The 21,408-nt window shown below is 39.7% G+C and overlaps 1 long non-coding RNA gene across 4 annotated transcripts in view; it reads left to right on the top strand.

The window, feature by feature from the left end:
• The window catches only part of LOC117026808 (uncharacterized), a 356,958-nt gene that overhangs the window by 87,696 nt on the left and 247,854 nt on the right, over positions 1 to 21,408 (top strand). The window contains exon 1 of one of the 4 annotated variants that reach the window (XR_004423823.1): positions 10,087 to 10,159. The exons of the other annotated variants lie outside the window; for them this stretch is intronic. This is a non-coding gene — a long non-coding RNA (uncharacterized LOC117026808). Of the gene's footprint in view, positions 1 to 10,086; positions 10,160 to 21,408 lie in introns of those variants that run through there. 4 annotated transcript variants of the gene reach the window in all.

The following is a 21,408-nucleotide window of genomic DNA, read 5'->3' as shown; positions in this document are numbered from 1 at the left end:
GGCAACTACTACCGACCAACCAGAGAGGGCATGAGAGCCAAAATCAACTTTATGTCCTTGTGTCTTTTTTTAAAAGAATAACATCTCTATTGGTTTTGCAAAGATTGTGCATAATAAGAATAAAAATCAAGCACTATTGGAAAGTTCATAGAAGAAAGGAAACTCTCATTCCAAATTCCTCCACCCTCATATTAGCATGTAAGTTTTAGAGAGTATTTATTTTGTATACTTCTCTTTGAAACATAGAGCTAAAGCTAAGTAGAAATGATTTTATAAAACCAGATCATTGTATGCAACCACTTAAAATAAAATGTATATTTATTTTTTTGTTGAATCTAATGGAAGAAAAAACAGAGGGAGTTGCTGAAGTTCAGATTGCTTCTTTACTAGAAGAAATATTCATTCTTAAAAGGTGTCTCAAAAGTTAAGAAAGACATTATGAATAGATTAAGGGATGAGGAAAAATTGCTTTTAAATTACATACTTCAAATTAAGCTGTATCTATTAGTGCCTTTTTAAAAAAATGAGAATATTAGGCCATCTATTTTCCACCTCCCTTCCTCACACTTCCTATTTTTTCTTAGTGAAATTATTGCACATTGTTGGAATTCAGAATATTAATATTCTAACCTGTAACTATAAGTCCCACAGTTTTAAAAATCTTAATTCAACATTCAAATCCATTTAGTGCTCGTTACCAGTCTTCCTTCCTTCCTTCCTTCCTTCCTTCTTCCTTCCTTCCTTCCTTCCTTCCTTCCTTCCTTCCTTCCTTCCTTTCCTTCCTTCCCTTCCTTCCTTCCTTCCTTCCTTCCTTCCTCCTTCCTTCCTTCCTTCCTCCTTCCTTCCTTTCCTTCCTTCCTTCCTTCCTTCCTTCCTTCCTTCCTTCTTCCGTCCTTCCCCTTCCCTTCCTTTCCCTTCCCTTCCCTCCCTTTCCTTCCCTTCCCTTCCCTTCCTTCCTTCCTTCCTTCCTTCCTTCCTTCCTTCCTTCCTTCCTTCCTTCCTTCCTTCCTTCCTTGTTTTTAAGTTTTTTTAGTTTTTATGTGCTTGAAAATGTTTCATCTTTATGCTTGAGGGGCAGATAATTAAATTGTCCTCATGATTGTGTGACCCAGACAACAGAATGATGCTGCCGTTTCTTTGCAGAGTGAGTTAAGAATGGCCCCCACATCACCAGTAGTCAGGTGTTCCTTGCAGTCCTGTCTGAGGTCTGAAAGGATGAACCTTTTGCCCACAGGCAGCACAGCTGCACCAGGAGGCCCCCTTTGCCTACCTTGCATCACTTCATCTCGCTCCAATCCCTTTCTGTTCTCGGCCCAGCCAAAGACCTTTTACTTCTTTACCATGTGGATCATAATTCTGGCCTTGGTGCATCCTCTGTGAGATTTAATTTCTTTAGCATCTGCTCTGGAAAGATCTTGTTTCTCCCAAATTTCCTCTTTCTTACTCACAAGGAAAATGCATTCCGTCTTGGGCACCTTTGTAATTGAAGTAAATTATTTTTCTAAGCCTTTCTGCAGGTTCTGCTACTTACTCGATTAAGGTTGTCCTTGTCATCTCTCTCCTTTTTTTTTTTAGCCCAATGCTTCCTCAGTTCAGGATATATCTGCTTGCTTCGACCAGTTGTTCATTGTATCTAAAAATGAGGTACTTATCAGAGACCCATGACCCTGCAGCTCTGAGATGGTGACTGGTTCAAAGTCATAACTGATTAGTGGCGTCGAACTTGGTTTCTGCCTCTGACTCTTGCCCACTAAAATAAATGGTAGAGGTCACTCACTGCAATAACCCTTTTTATGAACAAAAGCAAAATGTAACTAATTTTGGATGATGCTTTGTTTGTGATTCTGATGGGAGCCAAGCTTGGGCAACAGTAATAATATAATTTGTGTTTACTTTAACTGGGCGAAAGAAGGATGGTGGGAGAAGATGATCTACATCTGTTTAAGGGCTCCAGGGAAGACTTTACAAAAGATTTGGCATTTGAAGGGAGACTTGAAGATCAAGTCAGAGTTTGTCAGGAAGTCAAGCCCTTGGGGAGAGTACAGCAGAGAATGACAGATTGCACAAAGAAACGGTAGCAAGGAAAAGCATGGTGGGCTCTGGGAACTAGTAAGGCTTGGAAGGAGGAGAGTTGAAATCTATGGCTGATGAGGTAGACAGAACTGTGTATGCTATACAGAAGAGTTCAGATTTTATTGTGTAGGTAAAGGAAAGATGGAATAACTTTGAAAGGCAGGAATCTGGTATAATCAGATCTGCATGTCATGGAGGTCACTCTGGCAGGGAGTGGGGGCCATTGTCAGAGGGTAAGCCTAGAGGCAGTGAGACAAAAGACTACTGTACACATTCAGGTGGAAGATGACAGGTGTGGCTTAAGCCTGCCTGACTAGGAAGGCAGTGGCTATAGGGGTGAAGAGGGGGATGCCATGAGAGATTTCTTAGATGATCTCGAAGACAGAGAGCAAATCTTTAGGGAAAAGTTCAACAGCTTTTGATACATCTGACCTCGTGCAACACTGGCTCTGTCTCTTATTGGCTATATGATCATGGGAGAGTCACTAAAAAACCTTGGATTCAATTTCCTCATCAGTATACGGGAGCAAAAATGCTTGAGCCAAGACTGTTGTGAAGAACACATGTAACACCCCTTGGGAGAATGCCTGGTGCCCAGTGACCCTGCAAAATAAGTTAGCTGTCCCCATTCCCACCCTCCTTGCCATATAAGGTTCTTTGACTCTGGGGACAGTTATGCTATGCACTCACTGAAAAATGGGATGAAAATTCTATATTTTGGGCTACCCTAGAACCCACCTTGTATTACTGAAAGTTCAGACTGTGAGTCAGGAATATAAAATCAAACCCTAGCTGAGTAAACTTTGCATAAGACATCTTAGTCGCAGGATGAACAGGTACTTCAAATAAATAACCTCTGTTTGCAGTTTCTCAGGACTAGAAACCCATGAAGAGGGTAGGGTGGGGAAGAATATATTGCTACTTCTATTACTATTACTTTACTTCCAATCCTGATGCTTGCAACTATCGCTAATTAAGTATCCAATATGTACCAGCACTGTGTGCCAAATATTTTAATTATATTATCATTTACTTCTTGAAATAAACTTATGAAGCAGGAATTGTTCATCTATTTTATAGGTAAGAGTATTGATTCCAAAGCACAGTAAAGAGATTGGTGCAAAAGTAATTGCAGTTTAAAAGGGTAAAAATAATGCAAAAAACCGCAATTACCTTTGTACCAACCTAATAGTTTGCTGCAGGTCATTTAGCTAGAAAATATGAACTCTGGAAAAGGAACCGATCAGTTAGCCTTTGCCGAATAACAAACCACCCTGAAATATAGTGGCTTCAAATACTTCCATCTACTGTTATTACTCATGAGTCTCAGGATCATTTGGGTGTTTTTGATAATCTGGGTCAGGCTTGGCTGATATCAGCTGGGCTTACTCATATCTTTGGTCAGATTAAGCACGGGCTAGTCTTGAATGGCCTTTCTTAATAGCCTGTCTTGCTGTTTGGCTGGCGGCCAACTGGAGCAGTGAGACAGACTGGGCCTTCTCATTATCAACTCACAGACCAGCCTGGGCTGGTTCACATGGCAGACAGGGAGTGTTCCAAGACCAAGACCAAATGTGAGCAGACACTTGTGTTCCAGGCTCAGACTCTCTCTTCTGCGACATCCTTCTGGCTGAAGCAACACAAGGCTAATCCAGATATAAAGGATGGAGATATCAATTCCACATTTAATGGAAGAAGTACAAAGATTTGTGGTCATTTTTGTTATATACCACACAACCTAGGTGGGGCTTTCGGCTCCAGAGCCCATGATTCTACCGTGAAGAATAGTTTTATCCTTATTTTATAGATGGAAAAAATTGAGATTCAAAGATATTGAGCAACTTACTCAGAGTCACTTGACGAGTGAGTATGAGGCTGGGCATGTCTGAATCCAAAATCAGTGACTTTCGCCATGACCTGGGAGGTAACACTGGGTGTTTTGAGTCTGTGAGATACAGAGTCAGTCGCTCGCTCTTATGGGTGGAAGAAACCTCAGAGGTTGTCTGACCCATTAGCTAATAGACTTGAATTTCATAGATCACTATAATTTCAAAAGACATTTTGGCAACAAGCACAGATTTGTTAATCTGCTTTTTTTTTTTTGCTAAGTCAAGGCACTATAAAAACCATCTCCTTTTATGGTGATGGAAGGAGAACTGACTCTGGGTGGTGAACACACAATGGGATTTATAGATGATGTGATACAGAATTGTACACCTGAAATCTATGTAATTTTACTAACAATTGTCACCCCAATAAATTAAAAATAAATAAATTAATTAAAAAAACAAAAAAACAAAAAACATCCCCTAACATCTTTATTTCATTAAAAAAGGACACTTCAACACCAAAACGCATACTTTTGTAATAAAGAACAATTATTTAAATTAATTAATCTTCATGAAAAACTTACTACTTTATGTTTGCTTACTTTGTCGTGGCGCTACTGCTGTCTTTCCGTTGGTCAAAGAACCAACATATAGGAACCACTAATCTAGCCTTCTCTCTTAGTTTGTTGGTACGTGAATGCCCTCTAGAACATTCTTAACTTGTGTATTCCATCATTGCCTGCATACTTCTAGGGACAGAGAGCTCACTATTGTCTGATGCACTTCACTCCATCATTAGACAGCTGTACAATAGAATATATTCTTATTATGTTGAACCAAAGTCCTCCTCCCTGTGAAATCTACCCATTAACTGAAGTTTATCAACTGGTGCTCAACTAGAAAAGCTGAATGCTCTAAGGCATTTGAAAACAGCCGTGGCTCCCCGAGTTGTCATTAACCCTAGTTCCTTTGGCCTCCACTTATACAGCACTGGCTTTGAGTACCATCTGCTCTTGTCTTGCTCAGAGGCTTCATCTACTTTCTCTACATCTGCCTTCATGTGGATGTGGAGGTTGCGTGATGTCCCTGGGCTCGGACAGATCAACTATAGTAGATTAAGCCATCCATTTTCTTTTCCTACATGTGATTCTTCTGTTAATGAGGTTTAAGATCGTATTAGCAGAAAATCTTGTCGAACTTTTGACTTAAGGTTTAAATTTAAGCTTCAACTTCTGTATGAATAAAATGTGAGCACTGTAGAGCTGTTTTAAAAGGCTCAACAGATTCTTACCAACACCCAAGGCAAGTTCAATAGTATTTAAAGATATCTATCATGGACTAGGCCTTGTGATAGGTGTTTGGGACTATAAAGAAGAAAAGACACTTTTTGTTCTCAAGGAAGTTAAAGTTTAGAAAGTAAAACAGACATGTAAAAACATTAATACAACAAGATTATCTTTTTTTTGTGTGTGTGTGTTGTGTGTCCAGTGAGATGGGAGACTAGGAAAAGCAGCATCAATACCTCCCTGGGGTTGAAAGAAACTTTTATAGAGGTTGTCACATCTAACCAAAACCTGGAGAGTGTTAAGATTTGCCAGGCGGGCGTGTTCTCACTGTGTTTGGGCAGGCATTGCATCATAGAGGTTAAACAGCACAGGATTTGAGACTAGACTATCTGAATTCCAGTCACAGCACTACCACTTCTCATGGGTTAAACCCCTGTGTCACAGCTTCCTTCTTAAGACATTATTGCTTTCCTCTCAACATAATGTGAGGATTAAATGAGACAATATGCCGAAAGTTCTTAACACAATCCTGGTGCATGATATTGTAAGAGTAGTTTTATTGTTAATATTCTGCTCCATTTGCTTTATCATTTCCTCTCTTTTACGCACGCGCGTGCGCGCGCACACACACACACACACACACACACACACACTATTTTTTCCTGAGCCATTTGAGAGTAAGTTTCATATATTTTAGCCTTTACCCTAAATATTGCAATGTCTATTTTCTAGGAACACTTATATTCTCTTCCTGAACCATAACATGTTTATCAACTTCAGTATATAATCTACTGACCTTCTTTCAGCTTTGTCAATTGACCCAATATTATCCTTTATAGCATTTTTTAACCTCCATTATCGCATCCAAAAGTCAAAACTATATCAAAAGTTATACTCAGAAGAGTATCACTCCTTCACCTCCCTGTTTTTGTACCCTTTAAGTAACCGACTTAATTATTTCCAGTTTATCCATTTTTATTGGTAAAGATAAACAGATTTGTATGTGTTTTTTAATTTCCCCTTTTATTTTGCACAAAAGGTAGCATACTATATATGTTGTTTTGCATTGTGCTTTTGTCACTTAACAGTATCTCCTGGAAATCACTCCATGTCAATGTATAGAAATCACTGACATTCCTTTTAACAGCAGCATAGTACTCCATTGTATAATGCTATGGTTTATTAACCAGTCTCCTTTATTTGGACATATAGGAAGTTTCCAATGATCTGCAAAGAAAAATGATGCTATACTGAATAAGCTTGTTTGTATGTGGTTTCATGTTATTAGAGGTGTACATTCAGGGTGAATTCCTCAGAGTGAGATTGCTGGGTTGAAGGGTAAATACATATGCAGTTTTGTTACATATTGACAAATTTTTCTCTACAGGGATTATGCTATTTTTGCATTCCCACCAGTAAGAGAGTCCCTGGGAAACCCAACATTTTCACTTTTATTCTCACATGACGACAAATTGGAAGAGATTCAGGAGCCAGGACAGAATAAAGATCAAAGTTCAGGTGTTGTGTGGAGTAGGGAAAAGGATGCCCAAAACAAAATCAATTCATAAAACGCTTTTTCAGGCACTTGGACACAATCTACTTAAGGGCAGGCTGTCTTATTTAAGTTTTCCCTCTAGGGCTGTGTATCTCTACTAAGAGATCTTAGCAAGATGCCTAGCATATAGTTGATGATCTATAGATACTGAGATATTGATTGTTTAAATGAATGAAAGAACAAACTGGCAAAAACCTGGCATTGCCCATGGGAATAAATAAACCAGGCTGGGAGATTATTTTGAAGGAACAAATCTCACCTCTTCTTCTCCCTTTCCCTCATAGACAGACACTTCCTTGTACGGTCTGTTCCTGGGGAATGAGCAGTTTGAAGTTTCCTAAGATGAAAACATGTAAGCAGTCCTTGCATTAGGAGATGGAGCTGCACAGAGGCCTATTGTCTGCAGGGACACAGGGAGCTCTGTGGTGAAAGGGGAGTGTCTTCCACTGCAGCCCAGTCTTTTCAGCCTGAGCATTGCCTTTTCTCTCTGGAATGTAATATTCTACCCGTGCCCTCCGAGTGGCATTGTGCAGTAGCAGGGTCAGCAGTGGGGGAGCACTGGCGGGGAAATGATCTCTGTACAGGCAACCCAATAAGTCAGAGACAGCATCAGAAGGCACAGCCAGGATTGTGCCTCTGAATGAGCGCTTTGTGCAGCTCTTGGTGGCAGTGGCTGGAGACTCACCTTCCTCTTGCAGCTCACCTGGAGGCTGAACAAAGCTGTCTTTCAGGCCTCGGGCCCCACAGCAAACATTGCACAGGTGATAGACCTGCTTTCCTGCCCTGCAATGGCCCAGGGATCACATTTCTGCCTGGTATTACTTGTGGGTTGCCGCTAGGGCTCGTTCGCCCTCCAGGATTATAAAGCAGCAGAACTAGCCCATGAGGAGGTGGGGCACCTGTTCTGAGGCCAGAAGGGTCACTACAACTTTGAAGACTTCTTTTTTGGAGAGTCATAGGGGAACAGGCACAACTAATCTAGGTTCCTGCTCACTTTTGTTATGGTACACACTAGCGAACACTTTTTGTCCAGCCTTTCTCATTTAATTTCCGTGATGATCTTAGAGAGTAATAGGACAATTTTACATAAAAGAAAATGGAGCCATGATGAGCAGAAGCAGCTACAGGATGGTAGAATCTTCTGATTCTGGATTCAGGTTTTTTACTAGGACCTACTACGCACAGTATCACTGGAACTAGTGTGATCTTGGGGGAAATGTAATATACTGCAGCATTATTTGAGGCTTTGTTCTGGCTACTAGCTGGACTTGAAAGAACAAGAGGTATTTTCCCCTCCCTAATATAAGAAAAGCAAATCTCTCTGTTCTGAGTTTTGGTTCCTTGTCTAAGGGATTCTTACTAGTGTTTATGTGTCAGAGTTAAAAACAGAAATTGTAAAACACCTGCCCAAAATCACTCTTGATTCTGCTTGGGCTTATAAACTCATGGAGAGAGTCCAGTTCTGTGGCTCAAGGGAATAGAAAGGTTTCATCCAAAAGTCAGAGGATGAATTTCCCTTTTCTCTGACTGAGACAGGATTAGGTAGGATTTTGGGTGTTTTCATGAGTGGCAGAGAACAGTGACCTATGCATACGAAGCACCAAATATGGGCACAAGTCTGTGAGAGGATTGTGGAGGCCTGTTGCTGACACTGAGGCTTTTGGAGCAGGCATTGGGTCTGTGGCTGAACCTGTGCTGAAAAGAAAGAACTGCCGGGAGAGCATCTCTGAGCTCACCTGGAGCACCATGACCTGCCCAATGGAGGAGGACTGTTCACCCAGTACCATCATGTATAGAATGGACAACTGTAAGAATGGTGAACACTGAAGAGTAATCCCTCCTTTTGTGGACACCATATAAACCTCCAAGGTTGTTTTTAAAACCTGAGGAAGGGAAGGAAATCCTCGCCAAAGATGACTGAAATTGAATCCTCCCTGACCTTAGTAAGAGCTCAGAGCCAAATTTAATTTGCTTAAAGAAAATAAAACAATTCACCCATTCACTCATTCATTCAACAATATTTATTGAGTTGTTACTTTGAGTCACTATGTTCTCAAAGAATGTTAGTATATTCTTCTCTGGACGTCTTAACAAAATTTGATTAAAATGGTTTGTTTTGGTATGTGGCCTCCATAATAGTTCTGTTTTCTCTGTCATGCTTTCTCTTTATGACTCATTTGCCACAGTATTTGCATAAATCCTACATTTCCTTCAAAATGTGGCTCACATGCCTCCATTTCCCAAGGTACATTTTTTTTCCTCCTCCAACCCATAAATTAAGGTGTCCTCAAGTCTCAGCTTGAGCATGGGTCATGTCTGTTCATGGATCCAGGCATGTCTGAGAGTGTCTGGAAAACTGCAGACTCAGGCCTGATAGAACTCTATTTTGGGGCTGTTGATCCTCCTGTGAAAGAAATCACGATGTTTTCACTTGTGGGATCCAGGCAGACACATCTGAGCAATTTGAGCCTGTCTGGAGAATCAGTAGAATGATGTCAGGTTTTAGGGAGGGAATAGCAGATTTCCCCCTACCCCCCCAAAAAAAAGTCCTCTGGTGAGAAGGAATCCCACTTAAAGATTTTGATATAGCAATGGCCTCTACCTTCAGAGGCCAGGGAAAGAGAGCTCTGACATACATAATTCAGTGCTTGCCATTTTGGTTTGTCTACTAGTTTGCCTTAGGTTCTTTTAAAGGCTGGGTCTTAGGAAGCACAGAACTGTCATATAAAAATAAAAATAACTTCTTGTTTAAATCACTGCGAAGTTTGGGGGTAAAAGACATACATTTGGTCCTCCTCCTCCCAATCACAAAAGGAATCTTCTCCTCCATTTGAGCAGGGCATTGCACTAGAGCTTTAGGACGTTCAAGTCTTTGAGTCACTGAAGGGGAGGCCTGGCAGAGGAGAGGTAGAACAGAGTGGCACATAGGAGCAGTGGGCACTGCAGTGCCCCGTGTCTAGGTGTAGAACCCGGCGTTAGTGGACTTGTTCCGGAGTGAGAACTGCCTGTGGAATTCCAGAATTACTTGAAGAAGTCTTGACAATGGTTAGTGTTAGTCTGGAGGGGAAAATTGCCACACAATTTTTGCTTATTCAGGTAAATGTGATCCAGAAGCAGAAAGCGTAGGTGAGAGAATAATGGAAATAAGGCTGAGAAGGGCATTAGGGGACGATCCCGGATAACCTCATAGCCAGTCCAAGACACCTTAAATTTATCATGAAGACTGAGGTCAGACTGTATTTTAGAAGGATCATTCTGGAGGCTGTTAGATAACTGATTGGAGATGGGTAAAATTAAGGAGGGGGAAACGAATACCTTGACCTAATTCACAATATTTCTAGGGCTGCTTCTGGACACAGGATATGCCTGGACCAGGAAGGGACAGCCTTGCCTCCCCCAGGAAGTCTGCATGGATGGTAACTGTCTGAAGACTAGGTGAAAACTTAGTCTTTACTTTAAATTCTCTTTTGATGACTCTGTTTTCCAGTTATCCAAGAGTCCTTTAACCTAGAGGCACTTGTCAAAGAATTCTTCATTTCTGAGTGTTATTGATAATCAAAGCTTTTGCTCCAAGAACTAAGTTGTGCCTATATCATAGGCTTCTAGAAGATCTGACCATTGTGGGACAGGAGTTAATGAGGAAACAGTGAATGAAATCTGATCCCTCCAGTTCGATATTCACCCGTCCCATGTTTTCTCTCTTTTGCCTTAAAGTTATAATACTCCCTCGCTTAAAACTCCTGTTTGCTTTTCAGTACATCTCGTAATGTTTATTGACCCTCTGCTATCCCTTGGCCCAAACACACACGCACACACACCCTGCGCTACTCACACACAACTCCTGAAGTGCTTGACCCTCTCCTATCAGAAACAGTTGTTCACTATGGCAAAAAATCAAGGTCTTTGAAGAGGCAACAAGTCATGCAGTTTGAAGTATTCCTCCTAGGAATGTTGCTATCTTTAGATGGATTGAGAATCACTAGGCTTAAAGGATGGAGGTCTATTGACACTTCACATCATTCACACCTACCTTCAGGAGCCACCTACACTGGTCTTTCAAAAAGCAAAATATTTATTTGATCATCTTCTCTGTACTACAGGTAGACATTTTACATGTGTGGCAATGGGAGAAAATTTACCTGGCAGTCCAAACAAAGGGAATTACTGTTAACAACAGATTTATAATTGTTGTTATGCTGTCATGCATTTAAAATCCCACTGGGGTCATCAGACGACGCTTTCCTATGGTCCATGGTACAGAACCACAGGGTTATGAAGGATGGGCTGATCGATCATATGGACCGATTGGGAAGACGGGTTGTCATGGGTGATTATAGGGACATAATGAGGGAGTCGTTGGTAACTAATAAATTTGTTATGGTTCTTAGCTATTTATATGTTCTTATGACTGATAAGTATTTTAAGACATTGATATGAAATTGGACCATTGTATTATCTTTGAAAAAATATAATTGAACTCCTTAAAAGTTTAGATATTAAACCTTAAGAATGCCATTAATCTGGAAAATATCAGAGCTGGCACATTTTAGTTAAGAAGATGTATTTATTCTGTTTTAATATGCCTTGTTCCAAAGGATGAAGGACTTAAAAGTGCACTCAAGTTAACTTAATCAATAGCTCGATAAAGCTATGAAATATGCATTTTTATTCTCCATATTAGAGTTTACCAAAATGGCCAACTTTCTTGTTCTTTTAAAGGTTACTTTAAATATCAAAAAATTAAATAAATAAGAGGAAGAAACATGGAAATCTAGTCTGCTGATTTTCAGTCATAGGAATCTTCTTAAAAAGGTTCAGGAACCTTTTCTCCAACCAAGATTGCATATGCAAAGGCTTGATGCTCAAACCTTCCATAGCGCTTCAAATCCTCTTCTACTCAAACACCGTGTTTTCTCAGAAATGGCTTAACATTTCTTGGTGAAGCCATCGTCGAGAACTATTCTTTTCATAGTCCCAGAAAATAATCTTTTCTGTCTCATTTTTATTTGTACAAAAAATGGTTAAAATGGGACAGTGCCATTTTTTTACCCTGAATGGTGACTGCCAGCTATTAAAATGCTAATTTCCAAAAAAATACAAAAAAAAAAAAAAAAAAAAAACCCAAATAGGAAAGCCAAAGACAGCCAGGAAACAAGAGGAATGAAGCCTACCAAGTGATTAATCATTTGATTAACCAGGTAAGTCTCTGGCACATTACTAATTAGCTCACTTACAAAGCCCTGGACTGAGCGGCCCTGGTTTGATTAAAGAGGTGCCGAGCCATTCAAACCTTGATGCTTGAGCTTCTTTTATAAAACAAAATGTGTGCGACTTTCATGCTAAGCTCATCTCTTTAATCCAGCTGTGATTTCTCAGGCTTCTTGACACTCAGGCCTAGGCACATAAATCAAAGAGCAGAAAATGGTCCTCATGAACGCTCAGAGAATCTGATCTGTATTATAGGACTCCTCTTTTTCAAATTTAAAAGGGGTTGTTTATATTCTGAGGTTGGAGTAACTACCTGTTGCCTGTCTTAAAGCTGCTGATTTTGATGACCTTTTGGGTTATATGAGGCATTGGTAGAAAAGACTCTGCCCTAGTAGGAGAGTATAAATCTGCTTTCACTCCATTCTGTTCCTCTGGGAGGATTTATGAGCTGTGAAAAAGGATATTTGACATTAATAATAAAGATCTTTTCAGTTTTACTAGGAAGTCTGCCTTTAAAATATACTAAAAGCTTATTTCTTCCTGGGTAAGTATTTCTATTCTTAGTCATGTTAATCTCCTCCCTTCCTCCTACCCCCGACTGAAACATCCATCTTCTCAATGGTGCAAAATTAGGGCGACCCTGGCTGCTTAAAGAATAAGGCGGTGTAGTGAACTCCTCCTGCTCCATGAGTCTACTTTGCATCTCCATACAGGACCTTTGCTTCTTTAGTTTTAAGCTTGCTGAAAACCACTGAATTCTTACTCAGGTTAGCCACTGTACCAATGAGTTCAGCACCTCCACCATCGTTTCCTCTTCGACTGTTGCAGGGCTATATAAACCAATGGAGACATTGGCTGGATCAGCTGAAGTGTAGGTTAAGGCCAAAGCCAAATTTTTATCCCATGGTATTATTCCAGGTTGACCACATTCTGGCTGGATATTGTCTCCATTCTGGGTGCCATATTTTGAAGGGGCATTGATGAAACAAAGCTGATGCAGGGAAGGCGAGGCAGAAGAGGGTTGTGTGGGGAAATATTGTCATGGGAGGACTAGCTCTGGAACTTGAGAAGACTGAGGTGGATAGGGCTAGAGGGACATGGTACCTGTCTTTAAATAGCTGTAAAGTGTTACATGGCGTAGTATGAAATGTATTCTTGTTCACGTCATATCCCCAAGATGTAGCACAGTGCCTGGTCAGGAGAAATCATAAACAACGGTGATCACCATTTTAAAGCACATGTTATGCGTTAGTCATTGTAATCATGTTTTGCTTACCTAATCTCAATTATAAATTTTTATCTCTAATTAATAGCTGAGGAAACTCAGGCTCAGAAAGATTAAGAAACATTCCAAAGTCACATAATAAATACTTAAGCAAGGATTCAAGCCAGGTCGCTTCTAGGGACTGAGCACTTCTTTCCACGACAGTCTGTCTCTCAACGCCTGACACCACGATGAGGATGATATCATTGGGGTTTGGGGTGGGCTTTCAGTGACCAAATTCTATCACTTTTCTCTTTTCCTTTGTGGATGAGGAATTGTGGTTTGGGTAACAGAGTTACACAGCCAGGATGTTCCAGAGTCAGGATGAAAACCCATGCTGGTCCTGGGACAAAATCCAACTTCTGGATCATTATGTTCTACCATGCCCCTGGTGCAAACAAACTCAATCCATGCTTGTTTCTAGTTTGATCTGGAGGAAATATTGCTCTTTGAAGTCTGAATGTCCATTACACCTATTTTCTTCTGCTTAACTTTGAACACTCGGAGCTCCCCTGGCCTCTGTACCTGAATTCCTGGCTTGCCCTGACCTGGTACTCACTCACTTCCTCCCTGGATCCTCCATCTGCCCTGCTTCAGCTGACCTTCCTCCCTGGTGCTGATGAGGATAATATAATCTCAGTTGACTAAGTGTTTGGTGCCACTGTCAAGATATCACACACAGTATTGAGGTTTATCCTCACCACAATTAAATTTTATATTTAATAACAATATATAACAATCCTTATAACAATCCCATGAATAGAATTATTATTGCCTGTTTCACAGATTAGCAACCAGAGAGGTTAGGTAAGTTTTCCCAAGGTCACACAGCTAATTAATTAATTGCCAATTCAGCCTACTACTACTGTTACTACTACTAATTTATGTTCTTCCTACAACTGCATGCTAAGAATTCTTTTAACACTTCCACTTCACTTGCCAACTTCTTCCTTCTTGTGCTGCAAACAGCATGACAAGGTCGTACTTCACCAGGGCATCACCAAATAATATCTTCTTCATCATCATCAATTTAAGATGCAAACTATAAAAAGCCCCAAAATATAAGTTGTTCTGTTCTTAGAGATAGGAATTCATTATAAAGTAAGAAAACTGAGGCTTACAGAAATGAAGTGATTTTTCTCACGGTTCCTTCTGCTAGTGAGAAGACTGTGCCTTGATTTTCGTGTCTTAAAGATTGAATGACACATATTTTTAAACAGAAACAGATGAATAATCCAGATGTTAACGGGGGAGGAATAGACAAAGATGGGAAAATGTTTAAGAAATCTACAAAAGGTAGCGAAAGGTTATAGAAACACTATGAAAGTCTTAGTACGGCATAACTAAAAACTTTTAGTGAGATTAAGTTGTCCGTATAGCTATGTGTGGGTGCACAAAGCAGTTCTTTTTAGTTCAGAGGAGATTTAGTTACGTGGTCCCTCCTGAAGAAGGAAAATTTAAAAATTAAGATGAGTATACATCTATGGTCCTAGCAGAAGAGCTTAACTGGACTTGCGTGTATGTGACTTAGCAAAAGCTATGCTCTTTAGATCCTTTGACACACAGAATTCAGGCATGGATAGATCGGTTTGCCTGCTGAGGAAGAGTAGAGACCCAAACACCTGCTGTGCATGACGTGAAGGTGGGATACCTGACCACGCAGACTGGGGCAGACCTGACTAATATGTGCTGGCGACAAAGAACTCCACAGAACACATGACCCTACAGAGCAACTCCCTTGGAGCAAAGAGAAACTTGATGACTTCCAGGTTTACATAGCCAGCCTCTTTTGTGTAAAGCCCAGACTTGTATATCCATCCTGACATCTCCATTTAGCAGGTCCAAAAAGTAACCTCTTAATTCTCTCTGCTCAAAACCCTCCACTGGTTTCCCATCTCGTTCGGAATATAAGTCCTTCTGTGGTCTCCAAGGCCCCTTATCATCTGGTCCCTGTTTATCTCTCATTTTTGTTTCTACTCTTTTATATTTGGTTCTCTCTGTTCCAGCAGTTTTGGCCTTTTTGATGTTTCTGATGCAATAAAATAAACACAAGTGCATGTGCAGGTATATCAATTTGTTAAATACAAGGAAGTGAAATTGCTAGGTCAAAGTGTATGTACCTGTATAATTCTGACAGGGACTTCCAATTTGTCCTCCACTGCATGTGTGGCAACGTACTCTCCCACCAATAGTATCCGAGAGTGCCTGTTTCCCTCACCATCTGATTGTGTTTTCAAACTATGGATCACTGCCAATTTTTAAGAGAGCAGTGGCAGTTTAGTATATTTTCTCATTATGAGTGAGATTGAACATCATTTCTTATTTTAAAAACCCATTTGTATTCTTCTGTAAACTATGTACATATAATTTGACCATTTTCAATGGGATTAGTCATATTTTCTCTTATTGCTCTCTGACGACACTTTATATATTAGGAAAATTATCCCTTTGATGTGATATGGGTTGCATATATGTTTCCCCAAATATTTCATTTGTCTTCTGACTATTTTTTAGCCATTCATAAACATTCTATTTTTATGTGTTCAGATTTATTGATTTGCTTAAAGTTTCAGGGTTTTGTGTTATTCTTTGAAAGGATTCCCTACTCCTAAATTGTTAAAATAAATCACATATTTCCTTCAAGCATATTTTTTCTTAGTTTCAGGTGTGCAAAACAATGTAATAGTTAGACATTTACACTCCTCACAAAGTGATAATCCCCCTCTCCCAACCTACTACCCCTCTGACATTGCACATGGTTGTTACATTTCCACTGTCTCTATTCCTCCTGCAAGCATTTTTGTAGTTTCTTTTTAATTGTAAAAAATTTTGATAGGTCTAAAATTCATTTGTGTGTAAGGGATGAAGTAGGGTTCCAACATTCCCCACCACTACCCAAATTGTACCTATCCCACTAATTCTGTTTATTCATTGATCCAGTTTTCTCCAAAGTGAGCTGCCACCTATTATATACTAAATTCCTCTATGCATGTGGTGTATTTTTCCTCCATAATTTGACATTGTTCTATTTATATGTGTGCCAGTCTAAATTATTGTAGCTTTACTCTGTTTTAATATTTGGAAGTCTCATAAGTAGGAGAATGTCAATGTAGAGGTATTGTTTTTCCTCCTAATAATGGCAGCTAGCCCCATAGCAATTAATTATCATAATAAAAGAGATACAACTATACTTGCATCTCTGATTGGAGGAGCAGAGCACAGTAGTTAGAGAAGACTACAATGTAGCAATGAGAGTAATCCAAGATTAGATTAAGATTGCAAAGTACATCTCTATCACTCCCCACCGGCAGCACACCACACACTTAGCAGATTGCCTCTCTGGAGCGGACAGGACAGTTTCCCAGAAGAGCATGGGTGGTAATACGCAAGTGATAGGTTAGGCAGTGAAGTTCTGACTGTTGATACTGGAAAGGAAACGAGTCATGTTTCCTGAATTTGATATCAAATGACCAAAATTTGTAATTGTTGATTAGTTGCTGTGACAGGACACCTTCTTATTTGAAAATTATGAAGGTCTAATTATTAAATACATATAGATCAGAAACAAAGAAAGAAAGTGGTAGGTTTGGGCTGGACTGTGGAAACTCTCCCTTTACTCCTGATCTTCTAAAAGTGATGGTGTAAATAATAGGTTTTATAACACTGCTCTCTTAATGATTTAAAACTTGATTTCATCTTAATTTATGCTTTTTAAAATGTATTAATTGAGAAGATGTTTATTGACTACACATCTATGAAAATGGCCAAGATCCAAAACACTAACACCAAATGCTAGAGAGAAGGTGGAACAGCAGGAACTCTCATTCAATACTGCTGGGAATGCAAAATGTTACAGCTACTTTGGAGAACAGTTTGGTGTGTCTACAAAACTAAACACGCTCTTATCATATGATCCAGCAGCACTCCTGTTCCTGGGTATTGACCCAAAGGAGTTGAAAAACTTACGTCCACACAAAGACATGCACACTGTTGATGCGGTTGATAGCAGCTGTATTCCTAATTGCCAAAACTTGGAGGCAACCAAGATGTCCTTTAGTAAATGAATGGAGAAACTGTAGTACCTCCAGACGATGGAATATTACTCAGCATCTGGAAGAAATGAGTTATCAAGCCATGAAAAACACAGGAAGGAAACTTAAACGCATACTACCAGTATTAGGTTGGTGCAAAAGTCATTGCTGTCTTTGCAGTTATTTTCAATTGCAAAACCGCAAAGACTTTTGCACCAACCTATAGTACCAAGTGAAAGAAGCATCTGTGAAGGCTACGTGCTGTATGATTCCAACTATATGACGTTCTGGAAAAGCCAAAACGGCGGAGACAGTAAAGAAATCACTGGTTGCCCAAGGATCAGGGGCAAGGGAGGGATGAATAGGCAGAGCACGGAAGATTTTAGGGCAGTGACCTATTTTGTATGATACTGTAATGGTCATTATACATTAACACATAGAATGTTAGCACCAAGAATGAACCCTAATGGAAACTATGGACTTTGGGTGAGAATGATGAGTCAATAGAGGTTCATCAACTGTGACAAATACCACTCTGGCATGAGATGTTGATTGTGGGAAATATTGTGCATATATGGGGAAGAGGCTATCCGGGAAATCTCTGCCCCTTCCTTCCCCTCAATTTTGCCGTGACACTGTGATCTAAAACTATGCTAAAAAAAGTCTGTTAAAGAATATTTTTCAAAATTATTGAGAATCCATTGTATTTTAGGTACTTCAAAGATAGTTGAGATGAAAAGATATTCCAGACATTCATGGATCTTGGGAACACTAACCTAAAGGTTATGTGATATCCGATAAAAGAGTCCTAAATATTCTCAGAGGGGGAAGCATAAGAGTTGAAAGGTCTTCCATAGCTGTCAGGTCGTAGATTCAAATTCTTACGAGGTAACTTACAAGTATGACTTTGGGTACGTTTTTGAGATTCATTTGCTCAATTGCAAGGAGATAAAACTATTTCTCTTGTAATATTATTCTGAAGATTGAATGATAAATGTAAGGAATCCGGGGTAGCACCTGACACATATTAAATGCTTACTAGAGAGCGAGTCCTTTCTGCTGTATTCCTATGTCATTCCACTGGAGCAAAACAAAGGGCAACCTACCTCCGAGAGTGCCGGCTGATGCTTTCTGAATATGCAGCATTCATACCTCTGTACAGAGCTCGCCTGGCCTTGGCAATTCCCCCTAGAATATTTCCAGATTGCACATGTTCTTTGCAGACTATTAGACATAGACTAAACATTTGTCCTCTGCTTCCATCTACCTTTCCTTGGGCTTCTCATGTTTATGCTTTCCTCTTTCCCTCGGTTGAAACCTTGGCTTTGTAAGAAATTTCCCACATAAAATGCTCTGATTTTTAACTAAGAAAGGAGATGCTTTTGACAACTGCACATCATTATGATATTTATACTACATATAATATTCCTAACATCTGCTTCTTTGTCAGTTTCCCAAGGCTTAACTGACTAATAATATGACAGGCTGATACAAAATCAACTGTGTCACTTGGTTTGATGCACAACTCTGCTTTTGAGGGGAGGCGCTGGAGGTCAGAGCTGAATATTCACTTTAGTATTGGCATGAACAGAGACTGAGTCATGTAACACAGACAAGAATTGTGTGCCATTGTCCAACACCCAGGCTGGACGAGACTCCCTCCCCTCTGTACACCCACAGCTCCTTGAATGTTTGCTGCTGAACAGGTAGTGTTGGGTAGTGATTAAATCCTGTGGGCTCTGGAATCTGACTCCCAAGTTCAGAGCCAAGTTCAGAGTCCCAAGGCATTCTGGATCTGTGTAAAATTGCTTATCTGCTCTGTGCCTTAGTTTTCTCATCTGTAAAACAGGCTTAATAATAGCACTTACATAGTATTGTGGGTGTGAGGAGTGAATGGATTAGTGCATAAGAAGCACTTGAGGGCTTCTTACACAGTAATTCATTCAGTCCTCACAACAATCGTATGAGTGCTATTTTAAAAGTGCTCAAAAGTGCTTAACATGTTTTTCTATGTCAAAACAGTTATCACATTGAATTGTAAATGTATATTTACTTGTCTCTTTATCCCACTAACCTGTGAGGTTTTGGTGGCAAGAAATTTGTCTTGTACATTGTTGTATCACCAGAAGCTAGCATTGGGCTCACACATAGTATGTGCGCAGTATTTGTTTAAAAAATAGCAGCAACATGGAAGGGCCTTGAAGGCATTATGCTAAGTGAGATAAGTCAGACAGAGAGAGATAAATACTGTACAATATCCTTTATATGTGGAGTCTAGAAAAGCCAATCTGGTAAAAACAGAGAGTAGAATGGTGGTTACCACGGGATGAGGTTGAGGGAATTGGGGAGACGTTGTTTAAGGGTATAAACTTGCAATAGTAGATAAAGAAGTTCTGGAGATCTAATGTGCAGTGCAGTGATTAGAGTCAACAGTACTGTATTATAAACTTCAAAGTTGATAAGAGGCTAGGTCTTAATTGTTCTCACCACATACACACAAAAAAAATTATGTGATGTGGCAGAGATTTTAGCTAACACTATGGCGGTAATTGTATTGCAATACGTAAATGTATCAAATTAACACATTGTATGCCTTAATCTTGTACAATGTTATATGTCAATTATGCCTCAATTAAAAAAAACTAAAAATAAAGAATAGATGGATCATATTTCTGGTTCATTGATTCAGTAATTGTGTGGGGATTGAGATAGTATGGTATAAATAGGCAGACCAATGTTTCTGTAGAGACCATGCAGGTTGTGCCCTGAACAAGGCAGGGCTACCACTCAGATAGACTGTACGAAGCAATGACTCTGAGAAAGGCATTCTTAGCAACTATGAAGAAATAATTTTTTCACATGAATAATTCTTTTTGTTAGTAGAAAATGATACCTTTTAAAAATGTTGCTTATGAATTTATATGTAATATATACTTTTTCTTACTGTTTTACTACTTTTTATTTATTTATTTATTTAAAGTTTATTGGGGTGACAATGGTTAGCGAAGTTACATAGATTTCAGGTGTACAATTCTGTATTACATCATCTGTATATCACATTGTGTGTTCACCACCCAGAGTCAGTTCTCCTTTCATCACCATATGTTTGACCCCATCTACCCTCTTCTATCACCTCCCTCCCCCCTTACCCTCTGGTAACCACTAAACTATTGTCTATGTCTATGAGTTTTTGATTATTTGTTTGTCTTGTTCCTTTGTTGTTTTCAGTTTCTCGACTTTTTCTGACTTATTTCGCTTAGCATAATAATCTCATTCTTGAGTTGATTTCAATGATTGAAACCATTGTAATACTTAAAAATTGGTAATTATAAAAAACAAGTTATAGTTTGGATAGGACTAAGAAATGTGCTATTATAATGTTTCTTGTCTTCTTTTTGAATCATCTAAAATTTGAACTAAGACTTAGGGGAAATGCTGGAATTGGAACGTGTCTAAGTGGTCTAACCAAACTAAAATGGTTCTTCTCCCTGTCTAATCTTTTCACTCCCTACATTCAATGGTGAGATGAGAATTGTGCTGGTGACTTCAGAAGGATGAAGGTAGAATTAGGGAGGCTAGGTGTCTAATTTACTAGCCGTCTTCTTTTAGGGAAGTCACTTAACCTCTTTGTGTCTTGGTTTTGTCCTCAAGGGGCTGTTGTGAAGTACAAATGAAGTAATAAATGTTAAAATGCCCAGGGAACTGCAGAAGCTATTTGAATGCATGGTTTTGTCCTTGCTCTCTCTGTGTGTGTTTGTGTGTGTGTGTGTGTGTGTGTGTGTGTGTGTGTAGGTGGGACGGCTTGCCTCCTTTTCCACATTTCTGCTTTTGCCTTCAGGGGAAGTAATATCTCAGATCATTTCTTCCCCCTCTCCCTCTGTATCAGTATGGGAGATTTTCTGATCTGATGTATCCAAAGGCTAGGTCTCTACTTGCTGCCTTGCGTTTTCTGCTGTTATGTGGTCATCACACCCTTGTTTTGGACTAGCTGGCTGGCTGTTTTCTCTCTCAGCATCTTGTAGATATGTCAGGTTGGTTCTACTTTGCACATGTGGCCACATTAGATACAGTCAGAAGTAGGAAGCCCTTCCTACACCTACTAACACCAGCCATGTGCTTCTTCCAGCTTATTAGAGAAACCCTGACCTGGTCAATCACTTGC

The sequence above is a fragment of the Rhinolophus ferrumequinum genome, chromosome 9 (genome assembly GCF_004115265.2).
Source record: "Rhinolophus ferrumequinum isolate MPI-CBG mRhiFer1 chromosome 9, mRhiFer1_v1.p, whole genome shotgun sequence".
Taxonomy (NCBI): domain Eukaryota; kingdom Metazoa; phylum Chordata; class Mammalia; order Chiroptera; family Rhinolophidae; genus Rhinolophus; species Rhinolophus ferrumequinum.
The sequence above is the reverse complement of the archived record's forward strand: the minus strand, read 5'-3'. Positions and strand labels throughout refer to the sequence as shown.